Source organism: Chenopodium album, chromosome 7 (genome assembly GCF_948465745.1).
Source record: "Chenopodium album chromosome 7, dcCheAlbu1.1, whole genome shotgun sequence".
NCBI lineage: Eukaryota > Viridiplantae > Streptophyta > Magnoliopsida > Caryophyllales > Amaranthaceae > Chenopodium > Chenopodium album.
This window is the reverse complement of record NC_137840.1, coordinates 28,515,654-28,537,297: the sequence shown is the minus strand read 5'-3', so window position 1 is coordinate 28,537,297 and position 21,644 is coordinate 28,515,654. Positions and strand designations below refer to the sequence as shown.

The 21,644-nt window shown below is 38.7% G+C and overlaps 1 non-coding gene and 1 pseudogene across 1 annotated transcript; both read left to right on the top strand.

Moving 5' to 3' along the window:
- The first annotated feature begins 6,901 nt into the window (after nt 1-6,901).
- Nucleotides 6,902-7,009, top strand: LOC145641182 (small nucleolar RNA R71). Its single transcript, XR_014115245.1, has one exon. It is a non-coding gene; the product is annotated as a small nucleolar RNA R71 (small nucleolar RNA).
- Nucleotides 7,010-17,931: 10,922 nt separating this feature from the next.
- LOC145641289 (small nucleolar RNA R71) lies at nt 17,932-18,031 on the top strand (annotated as a pseudogene).
- The last annotated feature ends 3,613 nt before the right edge of the window (nt 18,032-21,644 follow it).

The following is a 21,644-nucleotide window of genomic DNA, read 5'->3' as shown; positions in this document are numbered from 1 at the left end:
AAGAAGCGTTCATAGTTAAGCTTCTTAGCAATCCTTGTGATCATTCTACCAAGGGCAATTTCTCCTGTCTTGTGACCTAACTTGATTGCCTCGCAACATAGGACGAACCAGTACCCCATGTTGAGCCGCCCTCTCAACTCCTCCCTAGTAGCAACCCACAAAGTAAAGAGCTCTTCATGCGAGAGCTTACTCAAGTCTTGCTTGATAAACACTGCATACGCAAAAATGCGGTGAAGGATACGGAGAAAAGGGTGAATTATTTGGTTGGCCACCGAATACCTACTGTTGAACTCTTCAAAATCGGTAATCGTTTGCCACAATTGAAATGCATCATACTCGGGGAATAGGATCAAAGAATGGGCAAGGAGGTTTGCCTCGGGGTTCAAATCCAACAATGTATTTAGATCACTAAGAGTCACAGTGTGTTGGTTGTTGAATAGTTGGAAGGAAATTTGGAAAGTTTTGTTCCCATAAGGCTCTTTTTCAAATGAGACCAAGAATTTGAAGGTGGGCTCTTTATATGTTCGATGTTGTTGTTTAACGAACTCATTCATCCTTAAGTTGTCAAGGAGTGACCAAATGTCATCGTCAATCCCCAAAGCTCTCATGGAGCATTGATCATAGTGCCTCGTGGGATTTAGCTTTCGTCCTTGAAGGTCATTGAAGAAGGTAGCATGGAGCTTGTTAAAGAATTTCAATCGAGGGGGAACATTCGGTCCTTGAGCTTGAGTTTGAGCACTAGGCTCATCAACCCTTAACCGGGGCTCCTTTCTACTCTTCCTTTTGTTCATTGTGGCCTCAAGCAATACATACAACCAAACCAAAAGAGAACTCACTTCGAACTCAACCAATAATTGAAACACAACAACAACAACCCGAGCCTTAACAATCTGAAAAAACTAACAACTACCCACACAAATATAGCTCCAAAAACAACAAGAATCAACAACAAAGCACTCAATCACAATACATTATGATAATAAGTAATTTTCATGAAAATAGTTCCATTATGATCAATAATAACACAAAATTGCTCAACTAAATTCCATGAAAATAGCTTCCAAATCAACAATGTTAACAACAATGTTCCAAAATCAATAAATATCACACTAAAAACCAACAAATCCATAGCAAAGAAAATAAAAATAACATGAAACTCACTCAAGCTAAACCATGCTTAATAACTAAAAATTTTGCATAAATAAGTGAAAATAAGAAATAAAGTAGCAAAATTTAGAATTATACCACTAAGTAGAAGCTTGAACACCATTAAGAACCCCCAAGAATACCACCTTCAACCAAGCTTGCACACCATAAAATGGAAGATTTTTGGGTATTTTGGAGAGAGAAAGTTGGTAAATTTGTGAGTAGAATTAAAAATTTTGATGGATTTGAAGGAAAATCAATGGAAATTTTGAGAAATGGGTGAAATTGAAGGGTTAGGGTTTGAGTTTGTGAGGAGAGAGAAGAGAGCATGAAATAGGGCTTGCGAAAATATGAGGGTGAAATGGGGAAGAAGAACTTAAAACCCGATTTTCCCAGCTCTACGCGCCCGCACAAGGGTCGCGCAGACTCACTGCCTCAAATCTCAAATTTTGAACAAAATTGTACGGGTTCTGATAGGGTTGCACGCCCGCACGCCGTTCCCTGCGTGCGCGCATAAGGTCGCGCACAAGGTCGCGCATACTTTCTGACTCCGAGCTTAAATTTCAAACAAAAGTGTGTGGGTTCTAACAAGGCTGCGCACCCGCACACTTTTCACTGTGTGCCCGCACAGTACTCGCGCAGAGCAAATCTTTTATTTCTTTCTTCTCTCATCTTCGACATAGAAAAACCCTTACTCCTTCATCATCCAAACACCTATCAACCAAAAGGGGAAAAATAAAAATCAAATTCTAATTCAAAAAATGAAAATTAAAATCGGAATTTATATATATATAAAATAGAAAAGAGTTAGCAACTCGAGTTGCCTCCCGAGAAGCACTTCTTTATGAGGTCACTAGCTTGACCATGAGGAAAATTCTTCAAGGGGGAGGCTTTGGATCAAACGGATCAAGCATTATACATTCGATGACACCAACTTCTTCCCTGCAAAAGTAATGCTTTAAAATATGACCATTAACCATAAAATTGTTACCATCCGCATCTAACTCAAAGGAGCCAAAAGGAGTAGTCTTTGATATCACAAAAGGACCCGACCACTTTGACTTGATTTTACCCGGAAACAAACGAATCCTTGAGTTGAAAAGCAAAACCTTGTCTCCAACCTTGAAGCTCTTGTTTCGAATATGTTTGTCATGCAACTTTTTTATCTTCTCCTTATATAACCTTGAGCTCTCATAAGAATCACCTCTAAGCTCTTCAAGTTCATTGAGCTTAAGCAATCTCTTCTCATCGGCCAACAATAAATCCATATTGAGTTCTTTGATGGCCCACCAAGCCTTGTATTCTATTTCAACCGGAAAATGACAAGCCTTTCCATAGACCAACCTATATGGGGTCGTGCCGATTGGATTCTTGTACCCCGTCCTAAGAACCCATAGTGTGTCATCAAGTTTGAGAGATCAATCCTTCCTTGATTTGTTCACCATCCTTTCAAGAAGATTTTTGATTTCACAATTCGAGACCTCCACTTGTCCTTGAGTTTGAGGGTGGTAAGGTAATCCAACCTTGTGATGAACGCCATACCTCTTGAGAAGAGCTTCAAATTGCTTTTTGGCGAAATGGGAGCCTCCATCACTAATTAGCACCCTCAGTACCCCAAACCTAGGAACCCAAACCTAGGAAAAATGATCTTCTTTAGAAGCTTAAGCACAACCTTGTGATCATTGGGAGGTGAGGGTATGGCTTCAATCCATTTTGTAACATAATCAACCGCTACCAATATATATAGATTTCCACAAGAAGAAACGAAAGGCCCCATAAAGTGAATTCCTCAAACATCAAAGGGCTCAACTTCCAAGAAATTTTGTTGAGGCATTTCATCTCTTTTGGTTATGCCACCACTCCGTTGACACCTATCACATTGTGAAATGAACTTGTTGGCATCCTTATGCATTGTTGGCCACCACAAAAGAGATTGAGAGATTTTTGCCACCGTCTTATCAACACCCCCATGTCCTCCACATGGTAGTGAATGACAATGCTCAAGAACTCCTTCGATTTCATGATCTGAAACACATTTTCGAAAAGGGCCATCTCCGCATTGTTTGAACAAGTATGGGTCATTCCAAAAATACTTCCTCACTTCCTTGAAACACCTCTTCTTTTCTTGAGAAGAAAACTCCGGGGGAATGACTCCACTAGCAAGATAATTGGCAATGTCCGTATACCACGGGCTACATGTTGAATCCATAGCCATGATAGGTTCAAATCTTATCTCATCATTGATTGGTACAACATCTTTGTTCTCAAAAGTTAGCCAAGAAAAATGATCCGCAACGTAGTTCTTCGCTCCCTTTTTGTCCCTCATTTCCATGTGAAAATCTTGAAGGGAGATACCCTAAAGGATTAGGCGAGGCTTTGATTCCTTCTTAGTCATGAGATATTGCACTGCAATATGATCTGTGTGCATAATCACCTTAGAGAAAATAAGATAGGACCTAAACTTATCAAAGGCGTAAACCACCGCTAGTATTTCCTTCTCCGTTGTTGTATAATTCTTTTGATGAGCTTCATCAGGAGTCCTACTTGCATAGTAGATGACACATGATTTTCCTTCTTTATTTTGTCCAAGCACGGCACCCACTACAAAGTCACTCGCATCGCACATTAGCTCACAAGGCAAGCTCCAATCCGGAGCTTGCACAACGGGAGAGGAAATGAAAGCTTCCTTGAGCTTACGAAATGCCTTAAGTCAAGCCTCATTGAAGTTAAAAGAAACATCCTTTTTGAGAAATTCGGTCTAAGGTTTGGCGATTAACGAAAAATCTTTGATAAATCTCCGGTAAAAATCGGCATGCCCAAGGAAAGCTCGTACTCCCGTGATAGAACTAGGATGGGCAATTTCTCAATCACCAAAACTTTGACCGGATCAACCTCAATGCCATTTTTAGAAACTTTATGGCTGAGGACAATGCCCTCCTCAACAATGAAGTGGCATTTTTTTCCAATTCAAAACCAAACTCGTCTCTTGAAACCTTTTTAAAACTTTTTCAAGGTTAAAAAGACAAGTGTCAATAGACAAGGCACCTACACAAAAATCATCCATGAAAACTTCGATTTCTTTTTCAAGCATCTCGGAGAAAATGGAGGTCATGAATCTTTGAAAAGTAGAAGGAGCATTGCATAAACCAAATGGCATTCTGCGTTATTAAAATGTCCCGTATGGACATGTGAAAGTAGTTTTCTCTTGATCGATTGGATGAATAAGGATTTAGAAGAATCAAGAATACCCATCCAAGAAACAAAATAAAGCATGTTGAGAGAACCTCTCAAGCATTTGGTCCGTAAATGGGAGAGGAAAATTATCTTTCTTGGTGTTTTTGTTCAACCTCCTATAATCAATACACATTCTCCACCCGGTCACCGTCCGGGTGGAGATTTCCTCTCCTCCATCACTTTTGATTATGGTCATCCCACCTTTTTTTGGAACTAAATTAATCGGATTAACCAACTTGCTATCGGAGATAGCATAGATGATGCCCGCCTCACATAGTTTCAAAATTTATTTCTTCACAGCCTCTTGAAGGTTGGGGTTCAACAATTTTTGAGGTTCAATGGAGGTGGAATGATCATCTTCAAGATGAATACGATGCATGCATAAAGAAGGGCTAATACCTTTGATATCATCAATGCTATACCCTATCACATCCTTATATTTTCTTAAATCATCATGATGTTTTTCCAAATTAAGACCATCTAGGGTAGAATTGACAATAATAGGGTATTTTCCCTCTCTATCAAAAATAGCATATTTCAAAGAAGGGGGAAGGGGCTTGAGTTCAACCTTGGGAGGAGGCTTAGAACTCTTTTCCAATTTCTCCTCTTTGGACTCAAGCTCGATCTCAACTTGTGGTTCAACCTCCTCCTTTGAGGATTCCTCCATTGCCATGACAAACATTTTAGCCTCTTGAGACTGGAACTCTTCTTTGCATGTAAGAGCTTCTATCATTGGATCTTGAGGCCTCATTACGACCCTCCCCAAGCGATCTAGCACCTCATTCACAACATCAACTCTATATCATTTTTCAACCATGGGGGTTTTGAGCAACTTAGAAAACTCAAAGACAATCTTCTCATCGGCCACCTCACATGTGATGGTGTTGTTCTTACAATTGATGACCGCCCCCAAAGTTTTAAGAGGTTCACGTCCCAAAATAAAAGGAGTGTTAACATCTTAATCCATATCCATCACTACAAAGTCACAAGGCACGTAGATGTGTCCCACTTGAATTGGAACATCCTCAGGCTCTCCACAAGGTAATTTAACTGACCGATCGACTAATTGAATTGTCTTCCTTGTGGGGATCATCTTTATATTGAGTTTTTGAGCAATGGATAGAAGGATTAAACTAACAATTGCTCCAAGATAGGCTAAGGCGCCCCTAGCTTCCATGTTCCAAATTGTTACAGGCAAAGTGAAACTTCCCTGGTCTTTTTCCTTCTAAGGCATCTTATGTTGGACAAGAGCACTCTCTTGATGTGGAAGGGTGATAAGATCATCATTGACCTTCCTCTTGTTGGTGAGAATATCTTTTAGGAATTTGGAGTAAGATGGCATTTGTGTCACAACTTCAAGAAAAGGGAGGTTGATGTGCAAATTCTTCATGACACCAAGGAATTTTGCAAACTTGTCGTTCAACTTCCTCTCCACAAACTGACCGGGAAAAGGGACCGATCCATCAAGATTCCTAGTCTCACTAGGAATTGAAGTTTCTTCTCATTGTCAAGCTTCTTCTTCTCTGAACCTCCTTCTATCTCATTAACCTTTCCTTCCTCACCTCCCTTGTTTTCATTCACACTCTCCTCTCCTCCCTTCTTTTCCTCACTGTCCCCTTCATTTGGCCCTTCATAGGAAGTTCTCGACCTCAATGTGATCGCCTTTAATGTATCGGGTTTTGAGTTGTGAGATGGGTTAGGTTGTGGTTGTCCGGGTAGAGTAGATGGTGAATTGAAAGGAGTTCTCTCGGCCAATTGAGCTAGTTGTGAATCAACCATGTTGTTGTGAGCTCTTATCTCTTGCATTTGTTGCCCAAATATTGCATTTGCGCATGCATGGCTTGGAGGAGTCAAGTTTGTGTTAGCTCCGCTTGAGGTGCTTGTTCTTGATGATTTCTTTGAGGTGCTTGGGTTTGATTGTTGTATTGGTTGTTCCTTGGACAGCTTCCTCTTGGGTTTTGGATTTGAGATGGAGGTGGATTTTGATATTGAGGGTTGGAGTTGTAGGAAGGTTGAGCTTGTTGGTTCCATTGTTGAGGTTGAGGTGCAAACCCGGGTGGTGGTTGTCTCCAAGATACTCCACCACCGCTTCCTCTAAATCCCTCTTACCTTGTGTTGTATGCCGCTACATGCTCGGGGCTTAAACCTCCACAATAAGATGTATCATGGTTCGTTCCTCCACAATTTTGACAAGAGAAAGTGTTAACTTGAGAAGAGCTTGCTCCACCGCTTGAACTTGCATTCACACTTGTGTTCAACTTGGATATCCCTTTTGTTAGTTGATCAATTTCATGTTGTAATTGATCAACTTTCTCCAATTCGTAAATACCACCTTTCTTTGGAGCATTTCTTCTTCGCCCCCCCCCCCCCCCAAGAGTAATTCTTTTCTACCTCTTTTATTGTGGCTTCAACTTGATTTTGAGGGATTTTTGATGAATTGACCACCCGCCCCCGCATCCAAATTGGCTTTTGACATGGGCTCCAATCCGTCGTAGAAAAACCGCATGAGCAACCCTTGATTGTACTCATGGTGGGGACACGCTTGCACCAACTCTTTGAATCTCTCCCAAGCTTCACCAAGACTTTCATCGGCTTCTTGCTCAAATGATGCAATTTTCCTTCTCATTTCGGCGGTCTTCTCCTCATAGATAAATCTCTTCAAGAACGCCTTTACAAACTCCCTCCATGTTTTGAAAGTGTTTGGCTTTACTTGCTTTAGCTATTTCTTTGCTCGTCCGGTGAAAGATTGTCGGAACAGGTGCATACGAATGTAGTCTTGACTCACTTCATTGGTTTGCATCATTGCGCACAATTCAAGGAATCGGTCCAAATGTTCAATAGGATCCTCACTTGCACTTCCGGAAAATTGCTTCGATTGGACCACTCTAGTATATTATGGATGGATTGAGAAGTTGGTTTTCGTGACGGGTAGCAAAATCCCTCCCGTGAGCTCATAATCCTCTGGATTTACAAACTTACAAAACAAAACATCATTTTCTTGTCGCGCCATTGATCCGATTTTATGAACTTGAAGAGTAAGTATCACTCTCACTATCAATTATATCACCAAAGCCTCTTCCCTCGTCTTGAAAAAGCCTACGGACTTGTCTCAAGGTTCGGTTGATCTTGTTGTCAATTTAACGTTAGGGTGCTCCTTGAGACCTCCTAAGAATTCACCAAAGCTAAACAAACAATTAGCAAAGACAAGGATGATAAAACAAACAAAACAAAAAGAAAAGGAACTAAAATGACTCTAACAAAAGCAATAGTAGATGCTAAACAAGCCGCTTCCCCGGCAACGGCGGCAAAATTTTATCGCGGGTTGAATAGGTCGTTAAGCTACTACCCTAATCATTTATAATACCTAAACCTACACCAAACTAGTTAGCGGCAAGTAAAGGGTCGAACCACTAGGGAAGCACACTAATTCAACGTTAATAATCACTAATGCAAGAGTAAAAAGGGGATTGTTTTTGTTGGTTTTGTTGAGTAAGAACACTAAAACTACAAATAGGCAAGAAAATGATGATTAAAACCAAGGGAAAATGACGCTAGGGATACGGGAGGTGACAAATATGATTAGAAAGAGGGGAATAATGATGATTATCATGAAACACATGCCAAAGAACACAAGATTCTACCTAAACAATTCATTCTCATGCAATTGTCTAGGCAAATCAATGAAAGAGTTCTACACTAATAAGGATCTATCATTCTTATGCATCCTATTAGTCACAATCAAATCAAGAGAATAAAGTAGCAAAATCCATAAAAACTCCACTTAAATGACTCATTCTCATGCAATCATTAAAATAGAGATGATCTTAATCTAGTTCAAATCACTTTCATGCATTTAAACTAGAAAACATCAAATAGAGTGCAACAATAATCTCAAGCTATTAAAAATCATGTCTTTCATCAATTTATGGCATAAGTTCAATTCAACCATCATCAATCATCCAATATTAATTCATATCTTGCACCCCCTTCCCCTAGCTAAAAGTTTATCCTTGAGAAGGGAGATTAAACGTAATATCAAAACTAAAAACAAACTAGAAATCAATAACAACTAGATGAACTAATAAGATTAACAAGAAGAAGCCACAATAAAACAAATAACTAAAACTAAAGGAAAGAAGATGAGATTACTAAAGAAAGGATTAATGAAAGATGAAAAGTTTGATTCTTGCTTGATTAATTGAAGATTAAACTTGAGCAAAATTGAATACAATAAAGGATGCTTGAATAACAATCTACTTTCTCTCCCTAGATTAGGCTAATATTCTATGGAATTCGAACTAAGTGTTTTTCATTAAAAATAGTCCCGTATATATATATTTCGCTCCCCCAAAAGAAAGAAACTTGGGCAACACGGTACAAAGAAATCAGAAACCCAGCAGTGCGCGCCCACGCAGTAGTAGTGTGCGCCCTCTCAGCATATTGCGCTGCCGCAACTTTGAGGGTATGGGGAAATGAAGCGCGCCCGCGCAGCAGGTCGCACGCCCGCACAGAGACCACACAATAGGTCGCACAAACTCTCTGGTCTGGCTCTGTTTCATCAGCTTGGCTACACTGGTTCTGACAAGGCTGCGCGCCCGCGCAATAGCCGCACAGTAGACCGCGCAGTACACTTTGCTTGGCTCCTTGAAATCCTCTTTCTTTCGGCACATGATACCTACAAAACACAAGAATGGAAATCAAAATAAAGAGAATGCAAGAAGACTAAGAAAATGGAAGATAAAGAAAAAAGGAAAGGAGGAAACAAAACTAAGAAAAAATGCTTAGAAAAGGGCCACACAAGTGCAAATGAGGGGAGAATCCTTAGAGGAAAAAAGGATAAAAGAGTGGCATAAATGCCACTCGTCACACTCTAGCTAGGAAACTTTCAAACCTACTCAATCGACAAATGTAAGCCACAAATCAATTTTTCCGTATCAATGTGATCCAACAATGCGATCTATAATGAGAAACTTAGGTTGATCACTCCTAAATTAAACACACACATGCACATAATCTGTCAACCAATTTAATCACAACATCAACTCCATCAATTTCCCCCATTTAGCATAAATCCATTACTCATATATGCTTCACCATTTCCCTATCAAGAAAACTACTCACTACTCATGGAAAACAATACAATATCAAAACTAAACTAAACGAAAAATTCATCATTATCATATTAATAAAAAATAAACCAATTCAAAAATCAATCAACTTGAACAATTAACAAAGAAATTGAGGCCAAAACTAAGATTGCATTAAAGTAAAGAAATCCTTACAAACTTGTTTCAATTCAATAGAGAAAAACACTTGGAATCATCAATCTTCAATCATCAATCAAGAACTTCTCTTTCTACAAACTAGAGTTTCTCTCTCTAAAAATATAACCTAATTCTATTCTATTTTTTGAAAAATTGAACTTTCTCTAAAAATAGGAAGAAAATCTATATATAGTAAAACTAACTAAGAAAAGTTAGTAAGATCACCCCGAAATAAACCCTTACAGGCGCGGCCAACTATAATGGAGAGCGCGGCCGCGAAAATCTTGGTACGGAACAGAGACCTTGATAGGGGCGCCTGCGCCTGGGAATAGAGCAGCCTTCTTCCTTATCATGCCAATGCTCCTCATGTGTTCCACTTAATGCTCTTAATAAACACGGGACCTTGTAGTTTCTAAACTCCATGTTTTTGGGTTCAACACTAGAAATCATGCCCCCACGGCTTGAATGCGCAGCTCAAGGACGTTAGGAACTTACACTTCTCCATGACTGAGCTTCAAATGGAGAACACTAGATATCCTAATCAATGTCAAACTTAGGAAGAGGCCTCGAGAAACTTGGATAACGACCTTCGCCTGAAAAAAAAAGGAAAACAAGCAAATAAAAGAGAAAATAACAAAATAAACCAAGAAATGCATAAAGAAAGAAATCCAACTACGAAAATGGAAACTAAAAGAAATAAAGAGTAAAATTAAGGAAAAACTAAGTAAAAGAGCTATAAAATAATATGATATTCACCCTAAAAAGAACCAAATGAGTGTCATAAATGACACTCATCAAATTCACGCAAGCTAAACTTTTGTTCGTCCTCGAGCAAAACAAAGCCAGAAAGAATAAGGATGAAAGACTTATTCAAAAAGAAAAAGAAAGACATAAGATGGGAATATACACTAAGACTCACTAACGTAGGAATCACGGTTGTTTTTAGCTACAACAAGCCGTTTAAACCCCAAAGTCGCGTATGAGGACGAGTAAGGTCTCGTAAAGGTTTCTTAAGAGCTTATCCTATAACTCTCTACCAACATACGTGAGGCAAATCACAGAAAGTAAAGTAAAAGAAAGAAAAACAAAATTGAAACCTTTATGAATTGGACTTTACAAAATGACCACATTTCAAATAAATAAACATCTTTCTTAAGTAAATAAGGGTATGCACGTTTCAAGATATCCGAGGTTGATTGAAACATAGAGTATGCTAAGCATAGAGAACTAGTCATCACAATTCACCTTCATCCTGTTTGATGTTACCGCGTTCTTCCTATAATCTCAAATCTCCCTCTAATGATCATCTCAATAGCTTCTCAAAGGAGCCGGAAAAGAAACACTTTTGGGCTACACAACGTCTTGACTATGCATCCCCTCTCTTTAGGCTTTAACTCATAATGCCCTCCCTCAAAATTTGACACAACCTCTAGGTCAAAAGGTCTTTCCCAATGGTTGTAACGTAAGGGAAAAAAGGGTTAGGGGTAGGCTAAAATTTTAAAATTTGGTGGTATTCTAATAGTGAAGCAAAGAACGGGCCCTTTCTTGGAATCACAATCCAGTAGTCACCAAACAAAAACAAACTAACAACCCCAAGCTTATTCTAGGATATACTCACAAATATATATATAAAAAGCGTAAACGCTTCTCCCCCAAGCTTAAAGGAAGCATTGTCCTCAATGCTTGAAAAGGGGAAAAGAATCACATCAAAATACTTTTGATTTTTCTCATTTTCAACTTTTTTTTTTATTTATTTTCAAATTTTTTAAAGCAAATGTCCATGCCTCTTTAACTTAGGACGGCTTTTACAATTTTGCATTTTAGGACGGCTTTTTCCATCAATCATTTGGAATAGTTAACGAAATATTCACAAAACACAAGCTTGCTTACAAAAGGAACCCATATCCATACTTATAAACCACAAACTCAATTAACATGACCATTTGCTTCACAAAAACCAAAAATGGAACAAAAAAAAACAAAAGGCTCAAAATTTTAAAGATTTGGCTTGAAAAGAAGGGAAAAGGCTCAAATGGTTAGCAAGAAGACAAATGTAAACCCAAAGAACTAAAAGAAAAAAATTGAACCTAGAAAAAGAAAAATTACCTCCCCGAAAAGATGCCTTTGTCCTCCCTAGATGGTTCGGTCTCGTGTTTGAGAATTATGAGTCAAGATTCAAGATTAGGTCCGCAATAGTCAAGGATCCATGCCACTCATGCAAAATATGTAGAAGGCTTGAAAAACGATGAGCCTTACATGAATGTACAAAAAACTCACTATAGGTTTCAAATCGACCATAGGGAGCAACTACCAACATGCCATAAACAAGTAGAATCAGGTTTCATGGTCCACTAGTCCTAACAAACTACCTTAGCATGCTTTATCATAGAATCAGCCAAGCATACTCTCAAACCGTGCATACCCATACCATTTAGGAAGATATTCATTCAAAAGCAAAAATTGGTTGTTTATAGTCTAATTCAAAAGAAACACAAAATGTGAAAAATAAAGCCTAAAAAAATACCAAAATCCAAAAACAAAAAGAAAGAAAAATAAACGATAAGAAAGGAGAAAAGAAAAACAAAAATAAAGGAAAAGAAGGAAAATAAAGAATGGAATGAATATGCAAGTAAAACATGTAATTCCCAATCGACAAACAAGTGATCAAATGACAACATCGCCAATGATCCCAAACACTCTAGGTGTTAAAAGCTTCCATCCTCGAACCATTCAACTTTTCCTAAAACTAAACCTAAACTATGAAACCAAGAAAATAAAAGAGAATAAAGAAAAATAAGAAAGATCTCACCAGCTTACGAGCAATGCTAAAATAGTAAGGTGAAGAATCAACCACCTCATGAAGCTCCAAGAAACAATGCATCATCATCAAGGCCATATGAGAACAAAAAATGGAAAAGAGAATTATGGACAAAGAAAACGGTTAGTAACTTCAAAACTGAACAAAACAAAAGAAAAGAAAACGAAAAGGAAAGAAACAAATAAGCAAAAATAAGCGAAAAAAAACTATCAAGAAAGCAAAAATAAGAAAAAATAACTAAAGAACCAACTAAACATCTACTAATAAACAAAGTATTAAACTACAAAATATTGATTCAATTGTTTGGATTTATGGGATTTGGATATTAGGGGTTTGGATTCTAGAAAGCAAATCACGCATCATCATCACAACAAGAAGAAGATCAAGAATGAGAAAACATCATCAAAGAAGAATTAAGAAAGAGTTCATCATACAAAGAGGCAAAAGAAACAAGGAGAGTTTAAACAACAAATTGGCCACCAAGACAAACCCCTAAGAAAAGGAAAAGTTTCCCCAAACAAATCATAGACACATTTCAACATCCCAACAATACAAAGAAAGCACACATAAGTCAAGAGATGGAGGCACATGGCACAAAAATGAGGGAACTAGCTACCACTACCACTCAGCCTGGAGCAATCATTGTTATCCCCATCATAGGAAAACCTGGATGGGGGACCATAAGAATCCCATCCCCCGGTGTAACCGGGTGGCCAAACATAATGCCCCCTAAGATCTTGTTGCCAAGGGGCAAGGGGAGTGAATTGCTCAGGCAAGGCGAGCGGTAGTAGGTGATCGGTGTTTACATGGGGGTAATTAGGATCACCCTTATAGTCGCTCCCACCACAAACACGGTAATCGTAGTTACCGTGCTCATCGAGGAATGAGCGAGTCTCGGTGTTAGACCCCAGGGGTCCTTGCCAATATGGGTACGTGGGTACCCCATCAACCCTAAAAGATGGTATTGGATCATATTGGGGTGAAAAGTAAGGGTAGTTAACTGGGGGAGTGATGTCTCCCCGGTTAACACCCGCATCATACAAATGTTGTTGTTGGAGAAACATACCTTGTTGCATCTCCGAAATCCCTCTCATATGAGAATAGTGGGCCTCAAAATCATGATCATACATGCCCTCTAACCAGATTTGCATGCCCATCATTTGAGCACTAAGGGCATCCAAGTCGGACTTAGCAAATTGGTGATGTTGTTGTTGTTGTTATTGTTGATGTTGTTGTTTGTTATTGATGTTGTTGTTGATGTTTTTGTTGCGGCTCTTATTCTTCTTCTTTACCCATCTCCTCATCATCATCATAGTAGGGAGAGCAGTGACTCATGGGGACATGCCAAATGCTTGCTACATTCTCGCGGTGGAGAGAAATCAAGGAGGGGTTAGGGAGATAGCACCAATGTTCATTATCCCTTAGCCAATCAAACACCTTGTCGTCATCATTCTTTGCTAAGAAATGGATTTGCTTCAATAACAACAAGATGGCAAATAGTGCCCGAGCTCAAGGTTGGTCACTAGCCTTGTGACCATGCTCCCACAAGGGATCTCGCCGGAATCCCTATCTTGTAATCCTTCGCAATAGCTGGCAAAAGTATACCCCAAATTTAGGCGACCCCAGTACTCCGCACGAGTATCCACCCATAGAATCCAAAGTTCCAACTGGCTTATCTTTCCCAATTCCTGCTTCGGAAACACCGAATACCCCAAAAGCCTAAGGAGCACCCGGAGACATGGCTGGTACACCTTAGTAATCTTGGCATACCGGGTCACAAAGTCACCACATCCCAGCAATTATTCTGATCGTATTCATCATCGTAGAAGAGCTCGGGATCCAAAATATATGAATTTGGATCGAAGTCTAGAGCCGCATTGAACTCTTCTAAAGATTGATCGAAATGAATGTTGAAGAGCTGAAAACGAACACGGTAGTGACCACCCTTGTCCACCACAAGATCAACCATGGACAAGAACTCCAAAGTCGGTTGAACATAGGTATGAAAGCTCCTGCTCACAAAAGATCCCATGCGAAGGTTGCTAAGCAATTCCCTTAAATCCTCATCAATTACCAACTTAATCATGTCCGCTTGAAAGTAGTGTCGGGAAGGTTTGAGGGAACGGTTTGATTTAAGTTTGGTGTATCTAGATTTTTGAATAGGGTGGGTAATTCGTAGTTTTAGGATAGAGGTAGGTTGACGATGTTGTGAGGTAGAGGGAGAATGAGCGGGTTCTTCAATAGTTACATTGGTTTTTCGTTTCTTGAGGAGGTTTTTTATGTGTTTAGACATGATGAATTTTCAAAGGTAGTAACTCAATATACCACAATCACCACAAGAAACTCCAACTAACAATCTAGAATGCCTCAATCAAACTCCTTTACTAATACCGACAAGAAACAACTCACTACCAAAGTCGAGCAATCCTAAATGTGCACAATTACCACCAATTTAAGCCAACAAATGCATTCAAACCATACACTAAGCACAAAGGAACCAAGAACCAAAGCTCAACATTATCAATATAGCACTACCAAAAATCCGACCACAACAATTCTCAACAATTACGATCAATCTAGCCGCACAAACAACAAACAACACAATGTAAGCAATAATCAATCATCATACATCACAAATAACCAACAAAAATCCAATTTCAACCATCAAAACCTCCAAAATACATAGTACTACTATTCATACTCATGAACAACCTAAAACATGCAATTTTATGGTATAACAAAGCAATTAAGAGTAAGAGTAGATGATTATACCATACAAGAAGCAAGTTAGAGCAAGCTTTAGCCATCAATTTCAACCCACACGAAAGTTCCCAAATTAGCTTCAACAATGGAGGAGAGAGAATGGTGGTTGTTATGTATGAAATGTAGTATGAATTTTTGTAAAATGGAAGAATTATAAGAGGATTTGATGAATTGTAATGGAAATTTGGAGGAATTTGAGTGAAAATTTATGAAGGAGAGTAAGGTATTGTGCGGCCTTGATGAGGGTGAAGTGTGAGGAGTGTGTGAAGCCCCTCATGAATTTCTCCTTGGTGCGTTCATGCGGGGGTGCTTGCTAAAGGTCCTAAGTTTGACACTTCCTCCAAATTATGGAGGGTCAAAGAACACCACCATCTTCAAAGTGGCGGGAGGAGCAAATTTCTCTTCAATTTCTAGCAACTTCTCGTTGTTGCTTAATGAGACTTCTTTCGATAACTCCTCAAAAGTAAACTTCTCTTTCCATAACCTCATTATCTTTCTCTTCTTCCGAGAATCTCGTGCCTTTTTCTTTGCCTTGTTCCTCTTTGTAGATGGCTTTACACCATCAACACTCTTAGGATAATCGTCCTTCTCTTGAGGGTGAAGCTCAAACCAATGAGGAATGTCAATCTCCTCCTCATCTATGAGCTTGGGAAACTCCTTTTTCTCTTGACTAACCTTCTTGCAATCAAAACTCAAAAGCACATCATCACAATTCTCAATAATACCGTTAGTTGAAGTATCAATAATGCATACATTATCAATAGAGTGAGGGGAATTGACATACATGATTCCTTTCACAAAAGACAAGGACTTATGCATCGGTTTTAGCTTGAAACTTTCCTCCTTGTTACCAACTCTAAAAGTAATACGACCTCCCTTAACATCAATCAAAGCTCTTGAGGTGGCTAAGAAAGGTCTCCCTAAGATGATAGGAATGTGGTCATCTTCCGCATTTTCTAGCACAATAAAATCAACGGAAATTGTGAATTCTCCTATCTTAAGGGGAACATCCTCAACTCTTCCCTTTGGAAACTTGATAGATCTATCGGCTAATTAAAGGGTCAAATTTGATGGAAGGAGCTCACATATCTTAAGTCTCTTGAAGACGGATTAAGGCTTGATACTCACGCTAGCATTGAGATCACAAAAGGTATTTCGGAACAATTTTCCTTTAATCGATTTGGCAAGGGATGGAGAAATTCCCGGGGTCTTTCAACTTTTGGGGTAAGTTTATTATGGATAAAGGCGCTACAACAGTCCCTCAAATTCACCGGTTCCACCATATTGCAATCTCTTTTACCGCTCAAAACTTCTTTAAGAAAGCTAGCATAGTTTGGAATTTGTTCCAAGATTTCGGGGAAAGGAATTGAAAGATGAATTTTCTTAAGCATCTCAATGAATTGTCCAAATTTCTCATCCAATTTGTGCCTATTGAACTTTTGGGGCTATGGAAGTTTGGGCTTGTAAACCTCATTATTCTTCTTCTCTTTATCTTTTGGCTCTTCATTAGATTTCTCACTCACTTTCGAGACTCTTCATCCTTATTCTCTTTGCTCGAATCACTCTCCTCTTTGCCCTCCTTAATTTTCCTAGGGACACTCTCTTCAAGGACCTGACCACTCCTAGTGGTGATAGAATAAAACTTGTTCCTTAGGATCAATTTCTTGTGAGGGTAAAGAAGATGGGCTAGCACAATCTTTCAAAGGGTTAGCTAGTTGAATGATTTGGTTCTCAAGCATCTTTCCATGAGTTAATAGGCCATGAAACATTTTGCCACTAGAGGATATGTAATCGTCCAACTTCTCGGCTTAATCTACAATGAAATTCTCTAGCCTACTCATAAATTGAAATTGTTGATCATAGGAATCATCACTTTGGCATTGAGTTATTAAGGTAAATTTGGGTGAGGAACCCCTTTTTGAGCATCATTTTGAAAATTTCCTCTACTTTGGTTACTCCAATTACCCTTATCATGATTTTTGCCGTAATTTTGACTATGATTACCATAACCTTGGTTATGATCCCCATATTTTTGGTCGTAGCTTTGATCATTACAACCAAAGTTTTAAAGGTTACCATGAAACCCTTGGGTTACTTGGTTCCTATACCCACTATTTTCGTTATAATTATGTAGCTCCCATGGTTGTGATAGTTCCGATTTCCTACATTCTTTTAAGCACTAAATCTAGATCCAAAATCACTATTACAAACATAATTCACATGCACATTTTCATTTTCATCGTATTCATCACATCCGTTACAAGAAACAATTGGACAATTAGAAGCATCATGATCATTTCTTTCGCATAAATCACTGACCAAACATTCTCTAATCATGCAACAAGAAGCGAAAAGAGGGTTATAGTAAGAAGATGTACCTCTCCCCTTAAATTAGGAGGGAAGACCTTGTGCTTGTGAAGATGAATTTTCAAGCTTAGCTTTGATAGAAGCCACCTCCTTCCTATGTCCGAAAGTAGAGTAGACAATTTGTTAATGGCATTGACTTGATCAACCGAGGCACACTCATTTGTTGACTCTTCCTCAACCTCTTGCCAACTCATGTAGCTCCTCACTACATCATCTATCACATCAACAACCTCTTCCACCGTCTTGTTCATGATTGGGCCTCCGGCTTCGGCATTTAAACTCGACCTACCTTGCGGACTCAAACCACCATATAAAATTTTAATTATTTGGTAAGTTGGAATTCCGTGGTGAGGGCGCTCTCTTTGATACTCTTTGTACCTCTCCCATGCTTCATAGAGATTTTCGTTAGGCCTTTGCTTGAAATTTTGTATCAAAGTCCTAGCTTCCGCCGTTTTCTTTTGGGGGTAGAAACGGGATAAAAATCCATTGGTAACATCGTCCCATGTTCTTACAAAATTCGGCTTGACCTCCTTGTCAAACCATTTCAAAGCTAACCCTATAAGGGAAAAAGGGAACAATTTGAGCCTTATAAACTCTTGTGCAACCCCACTCACACTAATAGTGTTGCAATATTTCTCTAATCCCTTAAGGTGGTTGAGAGGACTTTCATTCGATGCACCACTACATTGCCGCCTCTCAATCAAGGTAATCATTACCGGCTTGATTTCAAAATAACTATCCGGAATCAACAATGGAGCAATCCCGCGTTCTTACTTGTATGCACCCGGAGTACCCAACTCTTTCAATGTAACCCTTTGAGCTTCTCCCATGTTCACTTGCACACACAATCTCAAACAAAATTATTAGTAGCACGGCTACAAATGTAGCCTAAAGAAGAAAATCTTTTTTGTATTTTTGCAAATAAGGTGAAATAAAATCAACAACAATAGCAATCATCTATGCCAATCCCCGACAACAACACCATTTTTTATCTATTGCGAGACTAGGTCGTTGAAAACTAATTTACCCTCAGTCAAAACACAATTTGTAATCTCTCAACTCACCCCTATACCAAGCATAAAGTAAGTCGAGGGTCGAACCACTAGGAATGAAAGGTGAATGCTAATGTCAAAGCTAAGCTATTTCAAAGCAATGAGGTGAGGTGTGTCTATTCTACCAATGAATCAATTGAAATGAAATCAAATTTATCAAGCACTAGGGTATGGATCCACATAAACTCGTAATTAATTCAACTAATTGGGATTGGAGGTGACTAAGTCAAGTGTTGCGAGGGAAAATCGATTAAGAAATCAAGAAAATATGGTAGGCCAATCTCCTAGAGGTCAAACTAGCGCAAACTACGAGAGACTCTAGCTAGGAAACATGCAAACCTACTCAATCGACAAATGTAAGCTACAAATCAATTTTCCGTATCAATGTGAGCCTACAATATAATCTAGTATGAGAAACTTAGGTTGATCACTCCTAAATTAAACACACACATGTACATAATTAATCAACCAATTTAATCACAACATCAACTCCATCAATTTCCCCCAATTAGCATAAATACATTACTCATATATGCTTCACCATTTCCCTAGCAAGAAAACTACTCACTACTCATGAAAAACAGTACAATATCAAAACTAAACTAAATGACAAATTCATCATCATCATATTAATCAAAATTAAACCAATTAAAATTTTAATCAACATGAACAACTAACAACGAAATTGTGATCAAAACTAAGATTTCATTAAAGTAAAGAAATCCTTACAAACTTGCTTTAATTCAATGGAGAAAAACACTTGGAATCATCAATCTTCAATCATCACTCAAGAACCTCTCTCTCTCTATAATCTAGAGTTTCTCTCTAAAAAAATCTAACCTAATTCTATTCTAATTTCTGAAAAATTGAACTCTATCTAAAAAATTGAAATAAAATCTATATATAGTAAAACTAACTAAGAAAAGTTAGTTAGATCGCCCCTTAATAAACCCATACAGGCGCGGCCAACTATAAGGGAGAGCACGGCCGCACAAATCTTGGTACGGAACAGAGACCAAGACAGGCGCGCCCGCGCCTGGGAACAGGGCATCCTTCTTCCCTATCATGTCGATGCTCCTCGTACGTTCCACTTAATGCTCTTGATAAACACGGGACCTTGCAGTTTCTAAACCCCATGTTTGCAGGTTCAACACTATAAATCATGCCCCCACGGCTTGAAGGCGCAGCTCAAGGACTTTAGGAACTTGCACTTCTCCGTGCTTGAGCTTCAAATGGAGAACACTAGACATCCTAATCAATGCCAAACTTGGGAAGAGGCCTCGGGAAACTTGGATAACGACCTTAACCTGAAAAATAAAGGAAAACAAGCAAATAAAAGAGAAATAAAAAAATAAACCAAGAAATGCATATAGAAAGAAATCCAACTAAGAAAATGCAAACTAAAAGAAATAAAGAGTAAAATTAAGGAAAAGCTAAGTAAAAGAGCTATAGAATAACATGAAATTCATCCTAAAAAGAACCAAATGAGTGCCATAAATTACAATCATTAGTTGGTCATGGTTCGTCTTGTTTGAGAACTCATTTCCATCCATATTTGTTAGTTTTTCTGCACCTCCTGACAGAATGGTTTTGACGATATATGGTCCGGACCAATTAGTCCTAAATTTGCCTCTAGGATCCAAAACATGTTTTCTTAGAGCTTTTAACACCAAGTCTCCTACTTTGATGTTTCTTATCTTGACATTCTTATTAAAGTGTCTAGCCATACGGGTTTGATAGCATTGGGTATGATGTAGAGCTTCTAGTCGCTTTTCATCGAGTACAACAAGCTCTTTATATCTTGCTCTAGTCCATTCGACTTCATCGAGTTTGCTTTCTAATGCAATGCTTAGAGATGGTATCTCTAGCTCTATAGGTTGTATGACATCCATTCCATACACCAAGGAGAATGGAGTATTTCCTGTTGATGTGCGAATTGATGTGCGATAACCTCAAAGTGCGAAATGGAGTTTATCAAGCCAATCCATGTAGTTTTTTGTCATTTTCTTGATAATAGTCTTTAGATTTTTAATAGCCGCCTCAACTGCTCCATTTTCTTGAGGTCTATAAGGAGAGGAGTGCTGGTGTTACATACCATATTTTTGTAACAATTCTTCACAATCTGCTTGGAAGTGAGTTCCATTGTCACTTATCATATCATGAGGGACTCCATATCAACAAATAATATTCCTTTCGATAAAGAGTGCTACATGTTTTGCAGTGAGTTTAGCATGTGACTGTGCTTCAACCCACTTTGTGAAGTAAACAATTGCTACTAGGATGTATTCGTGACCTCCTGTCCTGGGAGGGGTAATTTTACTAATAATATCAATTCCCCATGTAGAGAATTGCCATGGTGGAGTGTAGATGTAGAGTAGAGATGAAGGAAAAGGTTGTAAGTTAGCGTAAATTTGGCACTTCAGGAACCTTTTTACATATTGATGACAATCCCTATTCATGGTAGTCTAATAATACCCTTCTCGCATTATCTTTTGGACTAGAATTTTGCTATTAACATGGGTTCCACAAATGCCTTCGTGGACTATCCTCATAGCTCTTTGGGCTTCCTTTTTACCTACACATAAGAGAGCTCGACCCTTAGGTACCCTTTTGTGTAACTGTAAGAACGTATTAGGAAGCCAAGAGACTTAATGCTCGTTTTGCTCTTTTGTCAGCATGAGGAGGATATTCTCCTTTGGTGACGTAATTGAGTATATCCGTATACCATGGTTCTTCTTCTTCTTCTTCTTCTTCTTCTTCTTCTTCTTCTTCTTCTTCTTCTTCTTCTTCTTCATCATCATCATCATCTTGGACCACTTCATTATCTTCTATAGCTTGAATGTAAGCTAGTTTATGCCTTTTCACAATGGTTAGAGGCATTTGCTCGATTTCTATAGGAATCTTAACCATTGAGGCCAGCCTTGCCAAGGCATCAGCAAATTGGTTTTCCTCTCTAGGTAGATAGGTGTATTATACCTTGTCTAGCTGTTTGGTAAAATT